We start from the raw sequence: 26,097 nt of genomic DNA, 5'->3' as shown, positions 1-26,097 counted from the left end.
TGAGTAAGTTTCTTAATCCTGAGTTCTAATTTTGTTGCACTGTGGTCTGAGAGACTGTTTGTTATGATTTCTGTTCTTTTGCATTTGCTGGAGAGTGTTTTACTTCCAATTGTGTGGTCAATTTTAGAATAAGTGTGATGTGGTGCTGAGAAAAATGTATATTCTGTTGATCTGGGGTGCAGAGTTCTGTATCTGTTAGGTATGCTTGGTCCAGAGCTGAGTTCAAGTCCTTAATATCTTTGTTAATTTTCTGTCTTGCTGATCTGTCTAATATTGACAGTGGGGTGTTAAAGACTCCCACTACTATTGTATGGGAGTCTAATTCTCTTTGTAGGTCTCTAAGAACTTGCTCTATGAATCTGGGTGCTCCTGTGTTGGGTGCATACATATTTAGGATAGTTAGCTCTTCTGGTTGTATTGATTCATTTTCCATTATGTAATGCCCTTCTTTGTCTCTTTTGATCTGTGTTGGTTTAAAGCCTGTTTTATCAGAGACTAGGATTGCCACCCTGCTTTTTTTTTGCTTTCCATTTGCTTGGTAAATATTCTTCCATCCCTTTATTTTGAGCCTATGTGTGTCTTTGCACATGAGATGATTCTCTTGGATACAACACAGCAATGGGCTTTGACTCTTTATCCAATTTGCCAGTCTGTGTCTTTTAATTGGGGGATGTAGCCCTTTTACATTTAAGGTTAATATTGTTATGTGTGAATTTGATTCTGTCAATATTATGCTAGCTGGTTATTTTGCCTGTTAGTTGATGCAGTTTCTTCATAGTGTTGATGGTCTTTACAATTTGGTATGTTTTTGCAGTGGCTGGTGCCGGTTGTTCCTTTCCACGTTTAGTGCTTCCTGCAGGAGCTCTTGTAAGGCAGGCCTGATGGTGACAAAATCTCTCAACATTTTCTTGTCTGTAAAGGATTTTATTTCTCCCTTGCTTATGAAGCTTAATTCGGCTGGATATGAAATTCTGGGTTGAAAATTCTTTTCTTTAAGAATGTTGAATATTGGCCCCCACTCTCTTCTGGCTTATAGAGTTTCTGCAGAGAGACCCGCTGTTAGTCTGATGGGCTTCCCTTTGTGGGTAACCTGACCTTTCTCTCTCTGGCTTCCCTTAACAATTTTTCCTTCATTTCAACCTTGGTGAATCTGACAACTATATGTCTTGCGGTTGCTCTTCTCGAGGAGTATCTGTGGTGTTCTCTGTATTTCCTGAATTTGAATGTTGGCCTGTCTTGCTAGGTTGGGGAAGTTCTCCTGGATAATATCCTGAAGAGTGTTTTCCAACTTGGTTCCATTCTCCCTGTCACTTTCAGTACACCAATCAAACGTTGGTTTGGTCTTTTCTCACAGTCTCATATTTCTTGGAGGCTTTGTTTGTTCATTTTTATTCTTTTTTCTCTAATCTTGTCTTCATGCTTTATTTCATTAAGTTGATCTTTAATCTCTGATATCCTTTCTTCCACTTGATCAATTCAGCTATTGATACTTGGGTATGCTTCACGAAGTTCTTGCGTTGTGTTTTTCAGCTCCTCCAGGTCATTTATGTTCTTCGTTAAACTGGTTATTCTAGTTAGTAACTCCTCTAATCTTTTTTCATGGTTCTTAGCTTCCTTGCATTAGGTTAGAACATGCTCCTTTAGCTCAGAGGAGTTTGTCATTACCCACCTTCTGAATCCTACTTCTGTCAATTCGTCAAACTCATTTTCTGTCCAGTTTTGTTCCCTTGCTGGCGAGAAGTTGTGATCCTTTGGAGAAGAGGCATTCTGGTTTTTGGCATTTTCAGCCTTTTTGCTCTGGTTTTTCCTCATCTTCGTGGATTTATCTACTTTTGGTCTTTGATGCTGGTGACCTTCAGATGGGGTTTTTGTGTGGATGTGCTTTCTGTTGATGTTGATGCTATTCCTTTCTGTTTGTTAGTTTCCCTTGTAACAGTCAGGCCTCTCTGCTGCAGGTCTGCCGGAGTTTGCTGGAGGCCCACTCCAGTCCCTGTTTGTCTGGGTGTTACCAGCAGAGGCTGCAGAACAGCAAAGATTGCTGCCTGTTCATTCCTCTGGAAGCTTCATCCCAGAGGGGCACCCGCCAGATGCCAGCTGGAGCTCTCCTGTATGAGGTGTCTGTCAATCCCTGCTGGGAGGTGTCTCCCTGTCAGTAGGCACAGGGATCAGGGACCCATTTGAGGAGGCAGTCTGTCTCTTAGCAGAGCTCAAGCACTGTGCTGGGAGATCCACTGCTCTTTTTAGAGCCGACAGACAGAAATGTTTAAGTTTGCTGAAGCTGTGCCCACAGCCATCCCTTCCTCCAGGTGCTCTGTCCCAGGGAGACAGGAGTTTTATCTATAAGCCCCTGACTGGGGCTGCTGCCTTTCTTTCAGCGATGCCCTGCCCAGAGAGGAGGAATTTAGAGAGGCAGGCTGGTTACAGTGGCTTTGTGGTGTTCTGGTTGGCTCTGCCCAGTTTGGACTTCCTGGTGGCTTTGTTTACACTTTAAGGGGAAAACTCCCTACTCAAGTCTTAGTAATGGCAGATGCCCCTGCCCCCATCAAGCTCAAGTGTCCCAGGTTGACTTCAGACTGCTGTGCCTGCATTAGAATTTCAAACCAGTGGATCTTTGCTTGCTGGGCTCCATGGGGGTGGGATCCACTGAGCTAGAATACTTGGCTCCCTGGCTTCAGCCCCCTTTGGCTCCCTGGCTTCAGCCACCTTTCCAGGGGAGTGAATGGTTCTGTCTTGCTGGTGTTCCAGGCGCCACTGGGATATGAAAAAAAACTCTTGTAGGTAGCTTAGTGTCTGCCCAAATGGCCGCCCAGTCTTGTGCTTGAAACCCAGGGCCCTGGTGGCGTAGGCACCAGAGGGAATCTCCTGGTCTGCGGGCTATGAAGACTGTGGGAAAAGCATAGTATCTGGGCCAGAATGCACCATTCCGCATGGCACAGTTCCTCATGGCTTCCCTTGGCTAGGGGAGGGAGTTCCCCGTCTCCTTGTGCTTCCCAGGTGAGACGACGCCCCACCCTGCTTTGGCTTGCCCTCTGCGAGCTGCACCCACTGTCTAACCAGTTCCAATGAGATAAGCCGGTACCTCAGTTGGAGATGCAGAAATCACCCACCTTCTGCATTGATCTCACTGGGAGCTGCAGACCGGAGCTGTTCTATTCGGCCATCTTGCCAGCCACTCCTCTTGTGTTATATTTCCTTTAACACTCTAGTAAGTCTCTTTTTGGCCTAGTTCCTTGTTTTGTTTGGATTGGGTTTCTGGCTGTTGTCAGCCCTGAGCTTTGAGCTGGTGAAGTCTTCTTATGAGAAATTGAGAAGGACCATAGTAGGAGGTCAGCTCTTTGAGGGTAAGGGTAGGGTTCTAACTACTCTGTCATTCCCATGACACAGCTGTGTGTTCCACGAAAGTGAGGTGGTGTTTTTTTGGGTGGCACAGTCCAAGGTCCTCAGAATAGCTCAGGCCACAGAGAAACTTCCTGGTTCCATGTAGTTGAACCGAGACTTGGAGATGACCTCATTTGTGTCACCTGGCAAAAAGGATTGTGAAAGCAGAGTCAAAGTATGAAAGATATGGGTGGAGACTGCTGGTCACTCCCTAGTTTGCACTTCTTCTTCTTCTAGAACCCCTGACTTTAAGCTGGGAACATCGTTGCCCATTATGACGACTTCATTTTCCAGTCTCCCTTATTGCTAAGTTGGTCATGTTGCTATGTTCAGGTCCATGGGATATGAACAGAATTGTTGTATGGAAGCTCCTAAAAGCATTCTTTGAAAGGCAGGAAGCTTGCACTCTCTACCATCCCCACCTCCTTGCCTTTGTCCCTTCTCCATTGTACTTGCTGGAATGCAGTTGGGAGAGCCAGCACTCTAGCTGCTATTGGTGGACCATGAGGTTGAGCCCAGGCCATGAATGTGTCAGAGTGGTGCTGTCTACCTCTGGAATGTTACTTGATAGAGAAACACTTTTTAATTTCATTTTAGCCATTGGTCTTTCAGGTTTCTATTGCAGCCATACCTAATTTTAACTGATAGCAGACACTGAGCAGAGAACACTCTCCTGCTTCCAGAGGCTATGAGCATTCCATGGGAGCTGTAGTAGGGGAAGAGTGTAAAGGTAATATTCTTCTGCAGATGTGTCTTTGGCTTTTAAAGATTATTAACTCTGGACAGTAGGTTGATTATGGTCATGGATTAAACAAAACATTCTCTATTCTCACTCACTTCCTGCTTTTTAGAGGGCAACTGGATGAACTTTTCAGATATTTGAATAGCTTTGGTGATTTTGTTGACTCAGTGCCCTTAACATACACGGCCATACTCCATGCTGCTTGGCTTCAGTTTTAATGACCATGACTCATTTTAAAAAGGGAAAGCTCTTCAGAAAAGAGGCTTCCCAAACTGCCTAGGCTTCCTTATAAGTGAATCAACACAGAAGTGCTCAGTCCATCAAAATAATGTACAACCTCAATAAAATGCAGTGAAAACAAACACTGTAAAATTCCACAAATGAAAGATATTATTGTTGTTATTATTATAATAATGACAGGACATTCCTGTTCTTTTTAATGTCTACTATGGGGTTACTGATAAAATCACTCAACCTGAAAATGGGTGGTTTGATTTTTAAATAAAGGGTGATTTTCTTCCAAAGCTGGTTTGGCTGAGTTCCTCAGATAGTCCAGCTGTGTGCAACAAACTTTACAGTTTGCCAAAGACACATTCCCTTCGTCTTTGTTACTTTTGTTTAATCCTCACAGCAATCTTTAATCACAAAAGAACAGAGGTTCAGAAAGCTTAAGAAACCTGTTCCAAGTCCTGTGGCTGAGATGGCCGGGATTCCATCCAGACTTTGAATCTGGGAATGTCAGGGAAGGAAGGAGAGGGATGGAGGAGACCTTGCGAATTTCCCTGGGGTTGGGCACTTGTGCAGCCCACCTTGGACGATGGATTCAGTCCATCGGGTGCTGGGGAACGAGAAGGAGCCCATTTCAGTCTGAAGCTGTGCTTGTGCCTTGCTTGCCTGGACACACCCTCCCCTGTCAGGGTCGCAGTCCTGACCCACCTCTGACATCCTGGCACATCTGTAGAACTTGCAGGAACAGCCCCTTCAAGCAGCTGAAGTGCAGCCGCCTCTTAGCGGATGGTGGTTAATAATAGGCTTTGTTCTCTAGGTTCTTCTATTTTCAGCTACCGAATACAATTTATAAAGAAAAAAAATACACACCACCATCTCCCCACCCCTTATCAGATCTCTTATAATTATAGAATAAGGTGCCTGCGAACTCCCAGGGAGCTGGTTTCCATGGCAATGACAAGCTATTATATTCTAAAGGCCAAGCTAGAACTCCACCCCCTCGTCCTCGCCACTGCTGTGCGTCTTGTTATTGCAGTGTTCCAAAATAAACTTGCTGCCTAATCGTAAATCCCATATAATTAGAGATGAGCTAATCGCTACCCCGCTACCTTTGTGCGGCCCACTCATCATGCTAGCAGTTTCTAGAACAGCGATGCTGACGGACTGTTTGATGTCAGAATAGACCTTCCTCCTCCAGGAACTGGGTGCAGCACTATCCATGTATGGCTCAGGACCCTTTCACCGGAAAAGGCCTAACTTACGGGACCTGCCCAGGGCGCTTCAGCAAACGAGAGGGGCTGCTTAGGTAGCGACTGACCACGAGATCTGTGGCTCTCTCCAGCTCTCCATTAAGGATGGGCAGAGAAATCTCCCTGGAGTCGCATAGAGCTCTCCCTCTCACACTTTATGGTTACCTGCTGGGAGCAGCAGCAGGGCAGCAGATGTGACACTGGGAGGAAAGGCATTTGTCACCTCCCTTCTTCTCATTTCTTTTTTACTTATTTATTTATTTTTTTGAGACAGAGTCTCACTCTGTTGCCCAGGCTGGAGTGCAGTGGCACAATCTCGGCTCACTGCAATCTCCCCTTCTAGGGCCCAAGCGATTCTCCTGCCTCAGCCTCCCGAGTAGCTGGGATTACAGGCACCCACTACCACGCCTGGCTAATTTTTTGCATTTTTAGTAGAAACGGGGTTTCACCATGTTGGCCAGGCTGGTCTTGAACTCCTGATCTCGTGATTCGCCCACCTCGGCCTCCCAAAGCGCTGGGATTACAGGCGTGAGCCACCGCACCAGTCCTCTTCCTCCCATTTCTTGCTCTGCCTCCTGCTCCTCCTCTGTAGACTGGAGGTGCGTTTTAGCACATGTTGTGTCTGGCTTGTGTAGTTTTCATCCGCCAGGGATCATTGTCTTGTTTTCAGCAGGTGGAGTCCCCAGCAGGCTTGCATTCAGTGCAGGGGTCCTTAGGAAATCCATCCTCCTGGAAACAGACGATCTGTGAAAAAGGGAACAGGATAATTTCAGATAAGCGCTGGAGGGAAGCCCAAATAGGGGTGATGCTTAGAATGTGTTTGGCGTGTGAGGGGCTTGCTTCCTCTAATATCTGAGCAGAGACCTGGAAGACGAAAAGGCTGATTATAGCTTACCTGTTCAGGGGTCCCATTTGCTTCATTTCACTGAAATGCCCCTCATGCACAACCAGGTTTGCAGTGGGATTTTAATGGTGCCCTGGCTCTGGTTAATTTCATCTGTGCTGGCTCCCTTCCTTTGGTTCCTCCAGGTCCACTCTGGGCCATTCTTCTTCTGGGTCTCTACCTCAGATCTTTAGAAGCACCAGCGGGTCTCTGCTAACTGCTTGGTCTTAGCTGGTGCAAGGCACTAGCAGGAGACTGGAGAATGGTGGAGAGTGGCAAGCCGTCAGCTTATGCCTTGACTTGGCTCACTTCCTGCGGGCTCTCTGTGGAGTGGCTGCTGCCCTCTACAAAGGCCACGGGGGCTACCAGGTGGCCCTCTCTAGAGACCTACCCTCTCTGAGTCCTGGTACTTGCTCTCTCCCCTTGTCCCTTTAGGCTTAGAGGGGACAACAGCTTCTGACTCTTGCTAGCCCAAGGATGCTTCGCCGTCCCATGTGGGTGTGGTTTCGTTCCACCTGCTATCACTCTTGCAGACAGTGCCTTTATTAAACCCTGCGCTCATCCCAGGTAGAGTGTGCTCTCCTCTTCCTTCCCAGGCCCTGACTGAGTCCATTTCCCTCCCCCACCGACACCAGCTTTCTCTGTGTCTTTTCTCTCACTGTGCACCCTCTTTGCTTTCCTTTCTTCCCTCTGCCTCATTTAATCCTACTCATTCAACGTCCAGCTTCAGTCTCATGTCCTCTCACCCACTTCCTGTCTCCATACTCCTGCTTTCCTAAGAATCAGCCCCCTATAGCTTAGCAGTCACTTCCCTGTTATCCTGTAGGTTCCTGTCGATTTAATTTCCCCAGCTAGACTTTAACCTTCTGCAAGGACGGGGACCACAACAAGGTGCTCTTCTGTCTGTGACTCAAGAAGTGCTGGGGGCACCTTACCTGCTGGAGAACGTCTCCCTCGTTGGCCGTGTGTCTACTGCCGTCTGGGCCCAGTCTCAGACTGCATGGGTTGCCAGGCTGTGAATATCAGGACAGGGGAACACATTTAGCTGTTTCATCTAGGTGTTCTGATGGGTGGGATCTTGGCAAAATAGCACTACATGGGGATCATATATTTTTTCCTATTTTCTAAGTCATGGTAGGTAATTCCAAAGACCTTGTTCACTTTCCTCAGAATAGTAATGGTAACAAAAGCATAAAAGCTGTTTAGGAAAATACATGGCAGATCCTGTCCACACAGAAAGGAGCAATTAATAGAGAGGAGAAAGGGCGACCTGGAAATTCCCATAATGAAAGTTTGTTTAGGAACTAGATACTAAGTGCAACAGGGGCATGAAAGTGAATAAATGCTTCCCCAAGAGATCCTAGCAACGAGCAGTGGGATCACAGGAAGGGCCGACATCCTAGATTTTTAAACTCTTTAGAATCCCAGGAGACATAAATCAAATAAGCAGATTTGTTGCTTCTTTCAACTGAGAAAACAACGTGGTTGATTTTTTTAAAGTGCTGCTAGAGAATAATGTATTGAAAAAGCAAGAATCGGAGTGTTGCCCAGGAGATTAAAATCAGGGGAGGAAAAACAAAAGGCAAAAACCCCAAAATTCAACCAGATCAACAAGGAGTATAGCTTCCCAACATGCAAATCCAGACCGATTTTTAAAAATTAATCGGCACAATTGTCTGTTAATTGTACCTTTGCCAGTTGCTTATGGTATTTCTTAAACAACATCCCACTACTAAGCAGCTTTGCAACACTTGATCCTCTTCTGATACCTGTTCTGTGCTTAGGATATCGAAAGCGAAGTGGGATTAATTCTGGCCTCTGGCAGCTGGGGTAATTTAAGGCTGCACTGGAGTGGGACAGGTCACCACAGGTTGAGCTATAAAAGCTGCCTCCAGTGTAACTTTGCTCGGGGTAACACACTGCAAAGTGCTTGGATTTTTTTTTATCGAGATTAAAAATGATCTCTTGCTGATATTTTCATTTATTACAGGAAGGCAATTTGTTAGGTGGGCTTTCAGAGGAGAAGTTGTTGTTCCGATGATGTTTCTGGATTTACTTCCATGTGGTAGCGGAGAGGAAGGCAGAACTGATTTGGGACCTTCCTGATAGGGTGCAGCAACTCTCCCTCTTCAGAGCAGACCAGCACTCGGTTCTGGCCTCCAGAGTCTCCCCTGTGCCAACAGAGGTCCTTGGGCGGGCAGCCATATCCAGCAGCCATGGAAGGAGCCATCAGGAGCAGAACATGGGCCAGCAAAGGATGGTGCACAGTGGGCTGGTGGTCTTAGCCAAAATGGTGCTTATATCTCAAAACTCTAGTGTTTCCACTGGAGAGGGTTGGAGCAGAGGAAGAGGTAAAAATGGCGAATGGTGTGGGTCAGCCTCAGACAATCAGAGAGCTGATAGGACATCGTTTCTGGGGTTCGCTGGAAGGACTTGGAGTTGGGGTACGTTATGAGTTGGCTGAGGCCCATGTTAGCAGATGGGGCAGGAGCCAGAGAAATATGGGTGGCAGAGTTAGGGATCTTAGAATGGGGAGACAGCTTGGCTAGTGGGGCAGCACGGGATGTGGTAATACTGAGTTTCATTTTGCTTGTTGATTTTGAAGTCACTTGAACATCTAAGTGACATGTCCTTTGTGTTCTTCATCAGAAAGGGGCTGGTTGAATATTTGGAGTTTAAAAATGACATAATTCCTTTGAAAGGGGAGCTGTTTAAACACTAATCAGCCCTTTACACATTAGTATAAATAAAAAGTCTGCAAGTAAGTTTTGATAGAAAGGGAAAAATAAGGAGCCATTGTCAATGCTGATGGGAAAGTGATTATTGCAGGGGAAGAAACTCAGCTACAGCAAGAGCCTGAGGGGTCCACAGTTGGCCGCATGATACAGCCTGGGCCTGCCCTGTGGTGTCTTCTCTCCATCAGATCTATCCCTAATTTCATTCCCAAGCTGATGAGGAAACAAATCTACCCACATCTATCTCCCTTAAACTCTTATATATCACTAGAGTTCTTATTATTCCTTTTGTTTAAATATGTGATTTCTTACATTGTATTTTTATTTTCTTTATTGAGGTATGCTTTACTTATCATAAACCTTACCCATTTTAAGTGTACAACTCAATGATTTTTGGTAACTTTATTGAATTGTACAGGCATTACCACAATCCAGTTTTAGAACATTTTTATTACCTCAGTAAGATCCCTCATACCACCCCCCCTACAAACTTTTTTTTTGTTTAAGACAAAGCCTTGCTCTGTCACCCATGCTGGAGTGCCGTGGTGCAATCTCAGCTCACTGCAACCTCTGCCTCCCGGGTTCAAGCGATTCATCTGCCTCAAACTCCCTAGTAGCTGGGACTACAAGCACGCACGACCACGCCCAGCTAATTTTTATATTTTTAGTAGAGACAAGGTTTCACCATATTGGCCAGGCTGGGCTCAAACTCCTGCCCTCGTGATCTGCCCACCTTGGCCTCCCAAAGTGCTGGGATTACAGGGGTGAGCCACTGCGCCCAGCCCCTCATAACCTTTTAATGTTCATCGTCATTCCTGGCAGTACCTCTGTTGTGGAAAGTGGGATTACAAGACATGTTCCAGTTTCTTCAGAGAGGTGAGTATTGGAGAAGATTGTCCTTGAGTTCTGGCACTGGGAGGCTATGAGTCCTAATCCCAGCTCTGCTTTGTGTTAGTGAATTTATTCAATCACTCTGGACTTCAGTTGTTCACTTGAAAAATGTAATCAATAATATCTACCCTGCAGGGTTGTTCAGATGATTAGAGATAAGGTATGTGAAGAGCCTGCCACATAGTTCAGTGAAATTATGAAATTATTTCATTACAAATACACAGATGCTTGTAAACAATAGGAATTGATTGGATGCAGAGACTGAATTTTGAGGTCTATTATTTTACTATTTTGTAATTTAATCAGTGGAATGGGGTAGGAAGAAGGAGAAAATACAATTTATTTATAATAGATATTGGCTGCTTTAAAAAATCAAATGCATTTAAAAAACAATTCCTTTTGATTTACATTGCTCAATTTTCCCCTCTTAAAACTACACAGAGATTTTCTTTCCAAAGAGCTTTTCCAAATGGCTTGACTCCCCTGACCTCCCCCCACCTCAACCCTGTCTTCTACAGTTTTTTTCTTGCTTTCTTCTGAAATAGATTTGAAAAAACAAGACCCTGACTGCAGCTTTTCAGAGCCCGGTAGTGATTTTCTCTTCTGGTATGAAATTTAAGACCCATAAAATGCAGTTGCCATTTCCTGTGGATGTTCCGCTTCTGTGTTCCGATTTGATATTTATTGCCGCATGAGTCAAGATCACAATAAGTTGCTCCGTTGCCCTGTGTTATTGATGTAGTGCCACCCGTTTACGTGGGGGAGTTCAGCTGCTGGCCGGGTGCCTGTTGCTAAGTACCTGAAAAACTAAACGTGGCCACTAGGGGGTGCCGCTCTCCCAGAGTCCTGACCCGGGTCCCCATTTGGGAAGGGAGAGAGAGCACCGGGAAGGGCTGCTCCAGCGCCCTCCATCTTCCTCCCGAGGGACCCCGCAGGTGAAGAGCACCATAGGCCCGAGCTCTTCCACCTTAGCCAATCCCCACGCTAGGGCAGCTTCCAAGCAGCCAGGGAATGAATGGGAGCTCTCTGCCACTTTGAATTGTGGAATCCCTCCATGGCTTTTTCTGGGGAAAGGCGTTTTAATCGGCTGTGCCAGAGTCACTAAACGGTGCTTGCTAAAGATATAGATTCTTGAATTTCATTCTCTAGACAAAGTGAACCAGAATCTCTGATGATGAGGTTCAGAAATCTCCATTCCCGACACTTGTTCCAGATGACCTCAGTGCATACCAAAGTTAGGACCCCGAAAAGGCAGGCCGTTTCTGAAAATGCTCCTTTTATCAGCTGCTCCCTTCTAAACCCTTCTAAACTCTTCTAAACCAAATCCAAAACCAACCAGAGGTCTTCGGAGCCACTGGAATATACCCTCCCCGGAGGTCTCTAAGTTCACCGTGAACCAATCTGTGGGGAGAGTGATGCCTCCATCTCTGCCGGCCAGCGTTCCGGGACCCTCAAGGACTACTATGAATTTCAGAAGTGGAACTTCAGAAAAGCAGTGTTGAAAGGATCGTTGATGTTAATTAAAAGATGTAAATATCTCTTTTAAAGAAATAGACTTGGCTGGGCGCGGTGGCTCACGCCTGTAATCCCAACACTTTGGGAGGCCGAGGCGGGTGGATCACGAGGTCAGGAGATGGAGACCATCCTGGCTAACACAGTGAAACCCCGTCTCTACTAAAAATGCAAAAAAATTAGCTGGGCGTGGTGGTAGGTGCCTGTAGTCCCAGCTACTCGGGAGGCTGAGGCAGGAGAATGGCGTGAACCCAGAAGGCGGAGCTTGCAGTGAGCCGAGATCGCGCCACTGCACTCCAGCCTGGGCGACAGAGCGAGACACTGTGTCAAAAAAGCAAGCAAACAAACAAACAAAAAACTTTGTGCTGGTTTCCTAGCACTGCTGTAACAAATGCCGGCAAACTGGGTGGCCTAGAACAACAGACATTCGTTCTGTTGCAGTTGTGGAGGCCGAAAGTTGGAAATCAAGGTGTCGGTGGGACCATGCTCTCTTGAAGGCACTGGGAAAGAGTCTGCCTCACGCTTTTCTCTTAGCTTCTGGGGTTGCCCGCAGTCTTGGCCTTCCTTGGTTCATGGCCGCATTTCTCTAATCTCTGCCTCCGTTGACACATGGCGTTCTTCTCCTGCGTGTCATTTTCTTCTTCTCTTTTTGTAACACAGCCATAATGACCCTAATGGCTCACCCTAATGACTCATCTTAGCGCCATTACATCTGCAAAGACCTTATTTCCAAATAAGGTGGGTGGCATATATTCTTGGGGGACAACATTGAAGCCATAACAGCCCTATCATTTCCTACAAGTGATCTATCATCCTTTTAAGTCTCCAAACCCACTGAGTAGCAAGGAAAAAATAAATTTAGTCCAGTCCAATAAACTCAGCCCAATCCAATAATTTAAATAGTCTATTCATTCTCTATAGGCATGACTAAGATACATGCTCAGTCTTTCTTATTTCCTCCCCCTTTTCTTTATATCTCCACAAAATGAGAGCTAGAGGTTTAGGGGGCTGGGTTTCTATGACTTCGTGGTTGTAGAGGAAGGGGCTGACTCACTCTGTCCTTGGATCCTGGCTGGTCTCTGCTGCAGGATGACAGCCCCAGTTTGTTCTGGAAATCATTTCCACTGAAGAAAGACTGGTCCCATTTAACATTTTGGGATTATATGCTAGTGTCTTCCTCTGGAGTCCCTCGGGATCTTGGCCATCAGTCCCTGAAATTTAGAAATCATTTTTTCATCCCAAAGACTGGCGTTCAGGTGATTATTTTCTCAAAGGAACCAGGAAAACGGCTTTGAGGTGCAACATTGGTCAATGACCTCTTTGTTTCTGGTAGCAGTCAACCTTCCCTCCTGGAGGAAATGACCCTCATGGTATAGTTTTCTCTTTGCACGAAAACAAGATACAAGGGCAAATAAAAACCATGTGGTCTATGAGTTAGCTTCTGCTGTGTAACAAACTATCTCAGAGCTCAATGGCTTAAGCAGAGAGTGGCAAACTGTGGCCTGCAGTATGTTTCTGTAGGACCCACAAGCTGAGAATGGTTTTACATGTTTAAAGCGTTTGGAAAACAAAATAAGATATGCAACAGAGACCATACCAAATATTTAGTAAGTCTAAAATATTTACTATTTGGCCCTTGATAGAAAAAGTTTGATTACCCTGGCTTAAAACAAAAAGCATTTCTTATTGCGCCCAAGTCTCTGGGTTCTTCAGCTCCTGGATGGTCTCCTTCATGCATCTGAGGCTAGCTGTGTGTCAGGCAGGCAGCTTGGCTGATCTTGGCTGACTTTTCTTACATGTTTAGAGGTTGTTGGCTGTAGGTTGATCTAGGATGGCCTTGGCTGAGGCAAATGAGCTCTTGTCTCTGAGCTCTCTCATCTTTCCCCAGGCTAGCCCAGCCTTGTTAACACAGTGGAGGTAGCATTCCAAAAAAGAGCAGAAATGAGCAAGATCTCTGAGGTCAGACTTGGATTTGACACACCTTCATTCTGCCACATTGTATTGGCCAGAGATCCCAGCCCAGATCTCAGGGTGGGGAAATAGACTCCATCTCTTGATAGGAGGAGCAGCAAAGTCACATGATAAAGAATGTGGGTGTGGGGAGTGGTGAAGAATTGAGGCCATTTTTAGTATCAGTCTGCCTCATATGGGTAATTTTCTAAACATTACCCCAGTAGCAAAAAAGAGAATTTTATTTATTAATATTTCCTCCAAATATTCCTTATGATCTTAAAATCCACATGTGTAGAAGCAATTTTGATGTGATTTAGAGCACATTAGGAACTTTTGTGCCTTATTAATAGAACTCTTAGGTTCTAAAACCCTAGGATTAAGATTTTAAAAATTTTACACTAGGGCTGTTTTCTTTTTCTTTCTGTAACATTTTCTCTTCCCATTTCCAGATTTCCCCACCTGAAGACATGTTAGTTTTATTTTGTCAGTTTTTAAATTAACAATAGCTACTGTATTTTCCTGTCCCTTCAGTTCATAACTTCTGAAATCTGAGGTGGTTTAGGGAGTCCTTGAGAGGTGACCCCCAATACCCACCTACCACCTCCCCCATGAAGTTGCTGTTGGCATCTCTTCTCAGGAAATTTGTTTTTTTAACGTCCACATTGGTGCCCAGGAGAACCATCTCGAATTTTATCCCAGCCAACTTCAAGATGAGTTTGCCACCAAACTTCCCTTCACCCAGTCTCCAAACCCTGTGATTCATCTTTGCCTTTGTTGGGAGCCCCATGACTTTTGCTTGATGCTGTTTTAAGAGAGGGAAATGAAGACAAACCACAAAGATCCAAATCATTGACTCTTGGAGCCTGAAGGAATGTCCAGCGTTTCTCTGATACGTTGCACTCTATTGTCTTTAAGAAGTGACCGGCCAACTTCTTCCTGGCTGTCTCCGATGTCAAAGAGCTCACTACGTATGAAAGAAGACAGTTTTGACCAATGTAGACTCTGTGTATAGCTCCAAGATACCCTAAGAAATATCCATGCCATGGTAGCCACAGATTTTTACAGCATGACTTAGGGGCCAGCATCTAGTTGTCAAAAGAAGAAAACCAAGCAAATTGAGGGCCTGCTGAGGGATTGGTGGCTGGCTCTCACTCTGTTGGAAAAATGCTCTGCCCTTGGGCCTTCTTTCCAAATTCCAGTTGTAAAAATCAAGCCCTTTTCAAAGCTCTAAGAACGAGGCCTGGAATATAAATTCCTTGGTGGTTTTCTTAAAGGGCTGGTGGCTAGTGGAAGGAAGTGAGTATGCAGAGGACAGACACCTGGGTTTGTTTAGCCTCCTGTATTCTGTTGTAGGGGGCAGGAGGGAGAGGCTGGGGCTGGGGGAAGGAGAAAGGTTTGTTCATTGAGAGGCCTGTGCACATGGAGCGGGCTACCCAAAATTGTGTGGGGCCTGGTGGGTGTGAAAAATTTTTTTCAGGGTTGTTATATGTAACAAATTGCATATTACCAATCCAACCTGCCAATGTCCAATCTCCCCTTCTTCTTTAAGAACAGAACCCCATTTTGTTGGGGGAAGCTCTGGGCCTAGCTAAGCATGATCGCTGTCTCAGACTCCCTCACAGCTGATGGTGGCCATGTAATACAGCTCAGGCTGATGAAATGTGAGAGGACATCTGCAAAATGAAAGCAAAAGCTTTCTTCTTACAGGTTCTGCCCCCTTTTCCTTTCCTCTTACTTCTTTCTGCCTGTCATGTGAATGTGAGGCCAGGGGATGCAGCGTCTCCGTCTCTATGGCAACTGCAAAGCAACAAGCATGGATGGAAGTCCATACCCTTGGGATTTACCCCCTGGGAAGCTGCACCAGCTCGGGACTGCATTCCTGGGCTTCTGCTGTGTGAAAAATAAACCCCCAGTGTTTAAGAAACATGGGTTCAGTTTTTCTGTTACTTTTGGCCCAGCATAGTTCTTACTGATTGTTGTGGTCTGTTTTGTGCTGCTATAACAGACTATCTGAGACTGGGTAATTTTTAATAAGTAGAAATTTATTTGCTAACCATTCTGGAGGCTGAGAAATTCGATATCAAGGTGCTGGTATCTGGCAAGGGCCTTCTTGTCTCATGGCAGAAGGCGGGAGAGCAAAGAGAGAGAGCTGCTCTAAAACACCTTTTAATTAAGGCGTTAAATCATTAAACGCACACTGAGGGTGGAACCCTCATGGCCTAATCACTTCTTTTTTTTTTTTTTTTTTTTGAGATGGAATCTTGCTCTGTGATCTCTGCTCACTGCAACCTCCGCCTCCCAGGTTCAAGCAGTTCTCCTGCCTCAGCCTCCCAAGTAGCTGGGACTACAGGTGCACACTGCCACGCCTGGCTAATTTGTTGTATTTTAGTAGAGATGGGGTTTCACCGTGTTGTCCAGGCTAGTCGTGAACTCCTGAGCTCAGACAATCTGCCCACCTTGGCCTCCCAAAGTGCTAGGATTACAGGCGTGAGCCACCGCACCCGGCCCTAATCACTTCTTAAAGAGCCCACCTCCCCTTACTCTTACATTGCAATTAAATTTCAGCATGAGTTTTGGAGGGGTCAAATATTCAACCCATAACACTGATGTAGAGCACACACTATGCAACATGGCTTCTATTATTTTTTTCTTTCTGAGATAGGGTCTTACTTTGTTGCCCAGGCTGGAGTGCAGTGGTGCAATCATAGATCACTGCAGCCTCAAACTCCAAGGCTGATCCTCCCCACTCAGCCTCCTATGTAGCTGGGACTAGAGACAAGTGCCACCACATCCAGCTATTTTTTGTTGTTGCTCTTGTAGAGACAGCATCTTTGTATGTTGCCTAGGCTGGTCTCAAATTCCTGGGCTCAAGTGATTCTCCCAACTTGCCTCCCAAAGTGCTGGGATTACAGACGTGAGCCACTTAATCTGACCCAATGTTGCTTCTTGAATGCTCTTGCCTCTTAGCTTGATACCTGAGACTAAAGTGTTAACATCAGGCCTGGGTGACTTGAGAGGCAGACTTTTTTCCCCAGTGTTGTTCTGTGGAAATGGCAGTTAAAACAAATGAGGGATGTTGTGTCTGTGAAGTTTCTGACCTGGGAGACTTCATCCGGGCTGGATGAGCTCTGAGTTGGCATGTGGGCCTGGGGCCTGCTGATCAGCATGGTATGAAAGATTGGTGGGAAATTGGGGTGGCTGTGCTGCTCTGTGTCGGATGACCCCCACCCTTTGGCTCTCATCCACACCAGCTGTTCATGTCCCATGTGGGTGAGGAGGTAAAAGAAGCTGCATCCTTGGGTAGCTGCTGGGCTTCTCATGAGCTGGGAATGCTACATCTGCTGTATCTCCAGTTCTGTGGCCTTCCATAAGGCTAAGTCAACATGGGAGAAGATGAAAGCTTATTTGCATCTTGTGAGCCTGCTTGCCAACTCAGACCCTTAACAACTTCTGTGCCAGACCCAAAAGATTTTATCCACACTACTTAGCAACATTTTATTCTCCCATCTGCAATAATTATTTTCTTACCCGTGTATATGGTCTCTTTGTGTTGCCTCAAATACGTATATATTTTATATACATATACATTATGGGTTCAGATGTAAATAATTTCTATAAATACAACTAAAAAGCTTTTCTCATCAGTGGCAATGGCTGCCTCTTAGAACCTCAAATGCTAGTCTCCAGGAGGAGCTGATGGTCACCCTCTCTGCAATGGGCTGAGAGGTAGCTCTGAGGAATGAAAAGAGCGTGGGCTTTGAAACCAGGGAAACCTGAAGTGAAATCCAGATGCTACCACTAGGCTTTGAGGTCTTGGGGCATTTGTTTACCTTCCTGAGCCTCAGTTCCCTTATTTGTATATTGGGAATAAGTCTCTGTGCAGAATACATGAGATAATATAGATATGATGTCAAACCTTATCCTGACCCAGGCCTAGCTACAGCCTCCCCACATTGTTAGTTTCCTTCCTTCTTTTGAGCCTGTAACAACAGAAATAACAACATCTGTGTCATGCCTTTCTGCTTACAGTGCAGTGGGGGTTAAGTGCGTGGACTCTGAAGTCAGACCACCGGGTTCGAATCCTTGTTCTGCACTTCGGGAGCTGAGTGACTTTGGGCAATTGCTTGACCTTCTTCACGGGTCAGCGGCTTCATTTGTAGATGGGCATGGTAACAGGGATGCTTCAGAGGGTTGTTGTGAAGGTTACAGAAGGTGAAGGTAGAGTGGTTTGCATAGTACCTGGCACATAATTAGGACTCAGGTTTTGTTCCCTGGTGAGTAGTACCCGTGGTTGGCAGAGCTGGGGCTTGAAGCCAGGCCTCCAGGCATGGAACTGTTTCTATGCTCGGCACCATCCTTGGCACTAGGAATACGAAGCAAGAGTGAGACGCAGCTTCTGCTAATGATTGCAAGGAGCTCAGGGTCTGCAATGGGTGTTCGGGAAATAAGAATATTGAGGTAGATTTGTAGTTCTTTAACCAGCCACCCTTTTCCCCCATCCACTTGGATTTTACTCTCCCTAAGAGCAGGGAAGGTGCCCCTGAACCTGAGTAGGTGGCTGCCTATGGCCAGCTGGTAGAAGCCAGAGGCAAATCCCTCAGATCCGACTGGCTGTTTTCCATCTCTGTCACATCTATTGTGTTCTTGTGAGGTTCTTTCCCTCACAGATTTATGTAACTTATCACCACAGTCACGTCTGTGTGTTTTGTTGATGCCATTTAAATTCTGTTACTATTTAATACCAAGAACATCTAAAAAGAACATTTTGAGGGACTTGAAAAATCCAATTGGTCTCTTGGTAATTTGATTTGTAGGAAATAGGAGAAGATAGTATTCCGAATAGAGTGCTTTTAAATGAATCATCATTGCTTTCTCGTGCAGGCAATGGATGGGCCGAGATTGGGAGCCCTGTTAATCTTTCATTAGATGGGAGATGCAGTCTGTGCTGGTTAGGAAAGGCTCAGCTGTGTGGCAGAAAATCCAAAATAACAGTGGCTTAAGCAAGATGGATTCTGTTTGTTTTTCAGGGGAAAGAAGTGTGGAGGAGAGAGTTCGTAGCTGACAGGTGGCTTTGCAGAATCCCCAGGAGCCAGTCTCCTTCCCCGTCCTTGTTCTGCCATCCTTAGAACATGGTTTCCTCCTTATGGGCCAATAAGCCACCCAAATGCACCATATACCTGCACCACAACTGCAAGAAGGAGGGGGTGATGAGAGCATTCTTCTTTCAAGGAATTTCCCAGGAGTCCCACATCACACGTGTGCTTTCGTACTATTGGCCAGCACTTAGTCACATGGCCACATTTCGCTGCAAGGCAGGCTGGGAAATTTATTCTTTATTCCAGGTTCCTAGGTACCCAGTTTAAATAGGGTTCTATTAGCAGGGAAGGAGGTGAGAATGGATACTGGAACATTATTTTGTGTTGCAGGCTTTGCAACACATTTTTTGGAGATCCAACTACATCCCCTTCTCTGCCAGGGAAAGTTGATTTGTTTGGAGGTCATGTCAGGGATCAGCAGCTGGGAATTCCCTACTGTAGATGGGACTGCACAATAAGACACAAGAGACTCGGAAAAAAACCCACAGGATTATGAAGCACGCTTAAAGACAGAGTTGAAGAAACCTTGGAAATCATTTAGGGCTGTAGGTCAACTCTCTCATTTTATGTAAGAAGCTGCTGGGGGATACTGACTACCTTGCTGTGTCAAGGTAGTCAAATCCACACTTAGGTTTGATGGTTCAATAGAATGATTCACAGAACTCAGAAAAAATGTTATAATCTTGGTTACAGTTTACTGGAGTGAAAGGATGCAGATTAAAGTCAGCACAAGAAAAGTGCTCATAGGGCAAAGTGCAGAAAAAAACCAAGTCTGAGCTTTTAGTTGTCCTCTCCTTATGTAGTTGGCTGACAGTGTTGAATTCACTCAGCTACAATGTGTGACAACACACACTAACTAGGGAGCTTCAGCTGAACCTTGGTGTCCAGGGCTTTCTTGGAGGTCAGGGGGCAGTCACATAAGCATGAAGTGTCTAGTGTCTCTCACTTGCCCCTCAGAGGTCAGACTGATATAGTGTGGCCCAAGAGTCCATCCATAAACCACATTGTTAGCATAAACTGTCTAATGCAGCCTAGGGCCCCAGGTATACAGAGACACTCTTATCAAGCAGGATATTCCAAGGGCTCAGAGGTGATCTCCCTGGAGCTGGTCAAGGGCCATTCCTGAAGATCTTTAGAATGTGTGGGGTTTGGGCAACTCAGGTCTGTTGGGGCAACCCTTTACTGCACACTTGCCCAAAGCCACACCTCTGTGGCAGAGCAGGTCCAGAATGTCCATCTCCCTAGAAGCCATCGAGGACAACTGGAATGAGTCACCTCACCATGGCAAAGTAAGCTCATCTCCTGACCCTCATCCAGTACAGCAACGGGATTAAGAGCATGATTTCAGACACACTCCTGCATTCAAATGGTCTCTAACACCTAGGACTGGCTGTCCCACTTAAAAAGGCTTCATAACCTCTCAACGTCTCAGGTCAGTCATCTGTAACTATGACGAAGATAGTGTTATCTACTCACAGCATTGCTGTGAGGGCTAAATAAGTTATAAACATAAGACTGTTAGAACAGTGCCAGGTATATTATATGTGCTCAATAAGTGAAAACTATCATTAGCGTTATGCTTCGCATGATGTTGCTGTTCCTTAAAGCCTCTTCTTATGGCTCCTGGGGAAGGTCAGCTCCCAGCAGCGAGCTGCTGAGGAAATTCTAGGACCATCTACATCACTGAACACTGAAGTCTGATCTATACTTGGCATTGCCCATATGCAAAGTTCCCTCAACCATTTACTCTAAGCTGGTTTTCTGTAAGGTAAAGCTGCCCTGTATAAATTTCTTTTCATCTGTTTTTAAAGTAGGTGCTCTCTGATCTTTTCTCATTTCCAGAATAATCTCAGATAAGCCTTTCCTCTGGAGTGGTTCTCTGCAATGCTTCAAAGTTCTCTGTGCTCCTCCAGAGAAAGAGTTCCCAATTAGTTTTTGTTGCTTGTTTGGTCGAATTCAGCCCTAAAAGCCAGGACTGAAGGATTCCAGGAACCTTTTCCCTTATTTGTAACTATCAAGCTGTACAGTTTTAGAAAAGTCACTTAATTTCTCTGGGCTTCAATGTCCTCATCTCTAAATTGAGAGGAAAAGGAGAGACAGTTGCTGAGATTCTTCCCATCTCTATGCTTGGATGCTGAATGTGGATGTTTAATTTGTGTCTCAGGCCATTTAGTAGCTGCAATTATACATCCATCGTGTGTGTGTGTGTGTGTGTGTGTGTTCCTGTGTGTGGGCTTGGGGTAGCTGGAAGATGGGAAAGCAGCAGGAATTCAGTTAATGCATTTTTCCCCCAGCTTTTATGTTGCTGAGCAATCCTGAATCATAAGCGTGTCAAAGAGGAGGCTGTTTGTGTTTGGGGTAAAAAACCTTCAGCTTCCGTGCTGCCTCCTCTCACCATGCTGTAAATGCCAATGCACTTGGAAGGGCTGAAGGAGAAAACCTCTGATATTCTGGAAGCTTTGGAGTTGCTTTGGGACAAAGATCTTAAAGTTGATCTCTACCAGTCTACTCTTCTGAGAATGCAAGACTGAGTTTTAACCAAGGGCCAGGACTCTGGGCTTATAAAGAATGTGCTGGGTGATGTTTATGAAGAGGCCGACTCCAGGAAGGGGAAGACTTTACCTGCCTTTGTCCCTTCCCTTCTCCTTCCTCTCTCTCAAGGCTGTTCTCTTTGGAAGTTCGCTCCCCACCCTTACCCTGATGGCTTCTTGCTGTCTCTGGTCCTAACATTCTAGAGGCAGTGTCACCCAGAACTACTGAGCGGGCAAGAAGAGCCAGCAAAAGAACTTGCTGTCTTAGTCATCCTGCTCTGTCCGCCAAGCAGGTATCTTCTCTCAGTCTTCTTTTTAAAGCGATTTTAAAAAGGAAACAGACGCTCCCCATGAAGCCTGAATAGCAGCATTTCTATCATCTGTCGTCATGACATGGGCTGACATGAGAGCAGCCCCAGCAATGGGGCTGACAGTTTGATGGGTTTAATTTCAGTGCAAGGAGACTCTGCAAAGAGGCAGCTGCCAGGAGTACGCCACTGGTGGCTGTGGGAGGGTGAAGGGGAAACAGGCAAGAGGAAGGGACCTAATGATGCAGCCAATCATGACAACAGCCCAACGTGGCTGTCATGATGAGTGCTTCACCCAGCATTATTGTCACTGAGCTCAGGCTGTCAATGGACTTAACTCAGCATCCGCCCAGCTCATTCCCCTCCCTCTGGAGGAGGCCACTCTTTGGTCTCTGTCTGAAAAAGGGAGGCAGAGATCAAATAAATTGTAGTGAGATGAGGAAGTTGATCAAGTTGGTAAAGGATCCTACCATCACTGTTCTTAGTCCTGGGTGGAAATCGCTCTATGGATCAGAATAAGATGGACATTCTTTTGCATCATTTTCCCCTCCACCCTTAACCCCATTTGATGTTCTCATGTGAGGTTCCAGTGCAAACAACAGAGAATTATTGCCAAGAGAAATAAAATACAAAAACAAGGCACGGATCCTTCCCCCAGGCTCCATGTTTCAGTGCCCCTGTACCTCTCCCCACAGTGGCACGTGAGATCTAACTTGCAAGAGATGGGTTCATCCAACACCCTACCTGCCCTTCTCTGATTGCACAGGCAAGGTTCCTATTTTGTTCCCTTCTGAGCCCTGTGGATTGGGAGGCCTGTGAACAAGCATCGTTTTTTCATTCCACTGACATTAGTTCGTGCTGCATGCTAGATATGTGCTAAATGTGTGTGTGTGTGTGTGTCTGTGTATGTTCCCGTGTGTGGGCTTGGGGTAGCTGGAAGATGGGGAAGCAGCAGGGATTCAGCAAAGCATTTATCCCCTGGTTTTATGTCGCTGAGCAATCCTAAATCATAAGCCCTTCAGGACTAGAACGTGATAAGAAAGACTAATAGGCAAAGAGGTGATCTTTGGAAAGGGAAATTAAAGACCATCTTGTGATGCCATTTTGCACACCCAAGATTGGTCTTAAAAAGACTGAACATATTAAGTGTTGTTGAGGATACAAAGTAACCAGATCTCTTATATACTGCTGGTGAGAGGGAAAATTGATACAAGTACTTGGAAAATCATTTTGCATTATTTAATAAAGAGGAATATGCATATATGCTATGGCAGGGCAATTCTATCATTAGGTTTACACCTAGGAGTCCTTCTTTCACATACACTCACAGCAGCAATGTTTAAACAGTAAAACACTGGAAACAATACAAATGTTCACTAAGAATGGAATGAACATTTTAGAATACTATACAGCAGTGAAAATGAATGCACTGCTATTACTACTACACACGTTGGCATGCATGAATATCACTAACAAATTATAGAACAAGAGAAGCAAGCCACAGAAGAATATGTTGAACATGATTTTGTTATATAAAGGTCAGAACTAACAAAATTAAGCTAAATAGTAAAAATTAAGCTAAATAAGCAAAATAGTAAACTTTCTGCCTGTGTGTGTGTGTGTGGGTGTGTGTGTGTCTGTGTGTGTGTAAGATGGAGTCGTGCTCTGTCACCCAGGCTGAAGTGCGGTGGGATGATCTTGGCTCATTGTAACTTCTACCTACCAGGTTCAAACGATTCTCCTGCCTCAGCCTCCTAAGTAGCTGGGATTACAGGCACACACCACCATGCCTGGCTAATTTTTGTATTTTTAGTAGAGGTGGGATTTCACCATGTTGGCCAGGCAGGTTTTAAACTCCTGGCCTCAAGTGATCCTCCCATCTCAGCCTCCTAAAGTGCTGGGATTACAGGCATGAACAACTGCGCCCAGCCAGTAAACATATTTTTAAAAACAGCAATAGAATGTCGGCCACAAAACACAGGATAGTGCTTATTGCTTCTAGGGGTAGCGGGGCTTCAGGAGGAGCACAGTCAGAAAGTATCTATGGCTTAGCCTTGAACCTGCTGATTCCTACTTATGGAAGGCTCATGCTTTTCAGATGTTTTCCCCTTCGTTAAAAAAATTGATATATAATCAAAATAAAATAAGCTCATATACTTAGAGCACAATTTGGTAAGTTTTGACATATGCACATAATCAAGATACTGTACAGGTCACTCACAAAAATTTCTTCCTGCCTTTTGTAATCTCTTCTCTCATCCCCTCCTTGTCAACTGCACCCTTCCGGAAGGTGCCCAGTACATTGATCTAACTTCTGTCTCTATCTGTAAGTTTGCGTTTTCAGGAATTGTATATAAAAGGCAACATACAATATTTCCTTTTATCTGTTTCTTTTCATTCAGCATAGTTATTGTGAGAATTACTCATGTTGCGGCATGTATCAATAGTTCATTTGTTTTATGTTTGAGTACTGTTCTATTATATGTTATAACACAATTTGTTTACCTGTTCACTTGCTGATGGACATATGGGTTGTTTCTAGTTTTTGGCTATTACAATAAAGCTGCTGTGAATTTCATATACAAGGCTTTGCACTGACATATGCTTTCATTTCTCCTGGGTAAATACATAGCAATGGAATGGCTGATCCTATGTTGAAATTTTTAAGCTGCTGCCTAATTTTTCCAAAATGATTGTACCATTTTTATATTCCTACAAATGGTGTATGAGAATTCTGGTTCTTTCTACATCCTCCCTAATAGTTGGTATGGTCAGACGTGTCAATTTTTAGCTATTATAATAGGTGTGTAGTGGTATTTCATTATAGTTTTGATTTGCATTTCTTGAATGAGTATTAATCTTGAGCATCTTTTCTGTCTTTTTTTTTTTTTTTTGACAAAGTCTCACTCTGTCACTCTGTCACCCAGGCTAGAGTGCAATGGCGTGATCTCGGCTCACAGCCACCCCTGCCTCCCAGGTTCAAGTGATTCTTGTGGCTCAGCCTCCCAAGTAGCTGAGATTACAGGGGTGTGCCACTATACCCAGCTAATTTTTGTATTTTTAGTAGAGATGAGGTTTCACCATGTTGGCCAGGCTGGTCTCAAATCCCTGACCTCAGGTGATCCACATGCCTCGGCCTCCCAAATTGTCTGTCTTCCTTGATGAAGCATATATTCAAATCTTCACTCAATTTTTAATATTTGTTATTTTATTGAGTTTTGAGAGTTCTTAAATACTCTAAATTTTTACATACTGCGATTTGCAAATATTTTATCTTCACAGTGTTTTATGAAGAATGGGAGTTTTAAATTATGATGACCAATTTATCAATTTGTTCTTTTATAGAGCATGTTTTTGGACACTTACCTAAGAAAAATTAACTGAAAATGCATCACAGGCCTATGTGAAATCTAAATATGAGGGTTTTAAAATTTTATTTATATTTTGTTTGGTTTTGTTTGTTTGTTTTTGCTCATATACATCCAATTATTCTAGGACCATTTGTTGAAAAGACTGTTCTTTTTCCACTTTTGCAACTCTGCTGCAAATCAGTTGTCTATATGTGTGTGCGTTTACTTCTGGACTCTATTCTATTCCATTGATTTCTTTGTCTGTCATGTCAATACTACATTATGTTGTTATCTATGGCTGTAATAAATCTTGAAGTCAGGCAGTGTTATTCCTTCAACTTTGTTGTTCTTTTTCAAGCTTGTTTTAGCTATTCTAGATCCTTTGTGTTCCCATATGAATTTTAGGTGTAATTTCTTTAGGGTTGAGTACAAAATGTCAAAGTTTCTTTTACAATGGTCTTCTAAGGATACTGGTTAGTGAGTGAGTGAGGAGACGGAGCGAAGGGAGTGGTAGAGACAGAAAGATTTCTAGCACCAAGTAGGTATGAGGTACATTTGCACCAGCATCTGGGACAGCCTGATGCTGTCAACTTTTGATACATTGGGGGAGGGCCAAACCCACTGCCAACCTAGGCCAGCACAGCCAGTTGTGTTCACCTGTGAAATGCTGGGAAGTTCCCCATGTGCCCGGTAACGCAGGCACTGCATGGCACCTTGTCCCGAATACTGCCCTAAATATTTTCTCTGCTGGCCCTTTGAGAGTGGGGTGGTGACAAAACACTGAGAGTCAGATAGAGCCAGAAAGGGGATCCCAATATCCACCTCCAGATTCTTGAGGGCCTTCCTCCTGGCCATGTCTCATGTGAGAACATTATGAAAAGTGAAGTGGAAAGCAATCTGTCCCCAAAGCAGGAGAGACCCCTCAGGCCCACCTTCTCTCTGCCTCTATCAGCATCCTTAGAGAGGTGGATGAAGTTTAAAGCTCCTCTCTTTCCCTTAAGTGCACAGATGTAGTCACACATTGGCACTGAATGTCAAGGAGCTCAAGGAGGCAGATGTGGATGACACGTGTCCTCTTTTTGCTGTCTCACATCCAAATCCCCCTCTTCCTTGTGTGGCCTCGTCTCCTGTTGGAGCAATTTGCTATTGTGTATCATCATGGTGGGTGGGCAGTTCCTGGTGATAGCCACTCCCTGCTGCCCGCCACCATGAAAGCTGATGGAAGTCAGATCCTTTGTCC

This window comes from Gorilla gorilla, chromosome 13 (assembly GCF_029281585.2).
Source record: "Gorilla gorilla gorilla isolate KB3781 chromosome 13, NHGRI_mGorGor1-v2.1_pri, whole genome shotgun sequence".
Classification (NCBI taxonomy): Eukaryota; Metazoa; Chordata; class Mammalia; order Primates; family Hominidae; genus Gorilla; species Gorilla gorilla.
The sequence above is the reverse complement of the archived record's forward strand: the minus strand, read 5'-3'. Positions refer to the sequence as shown.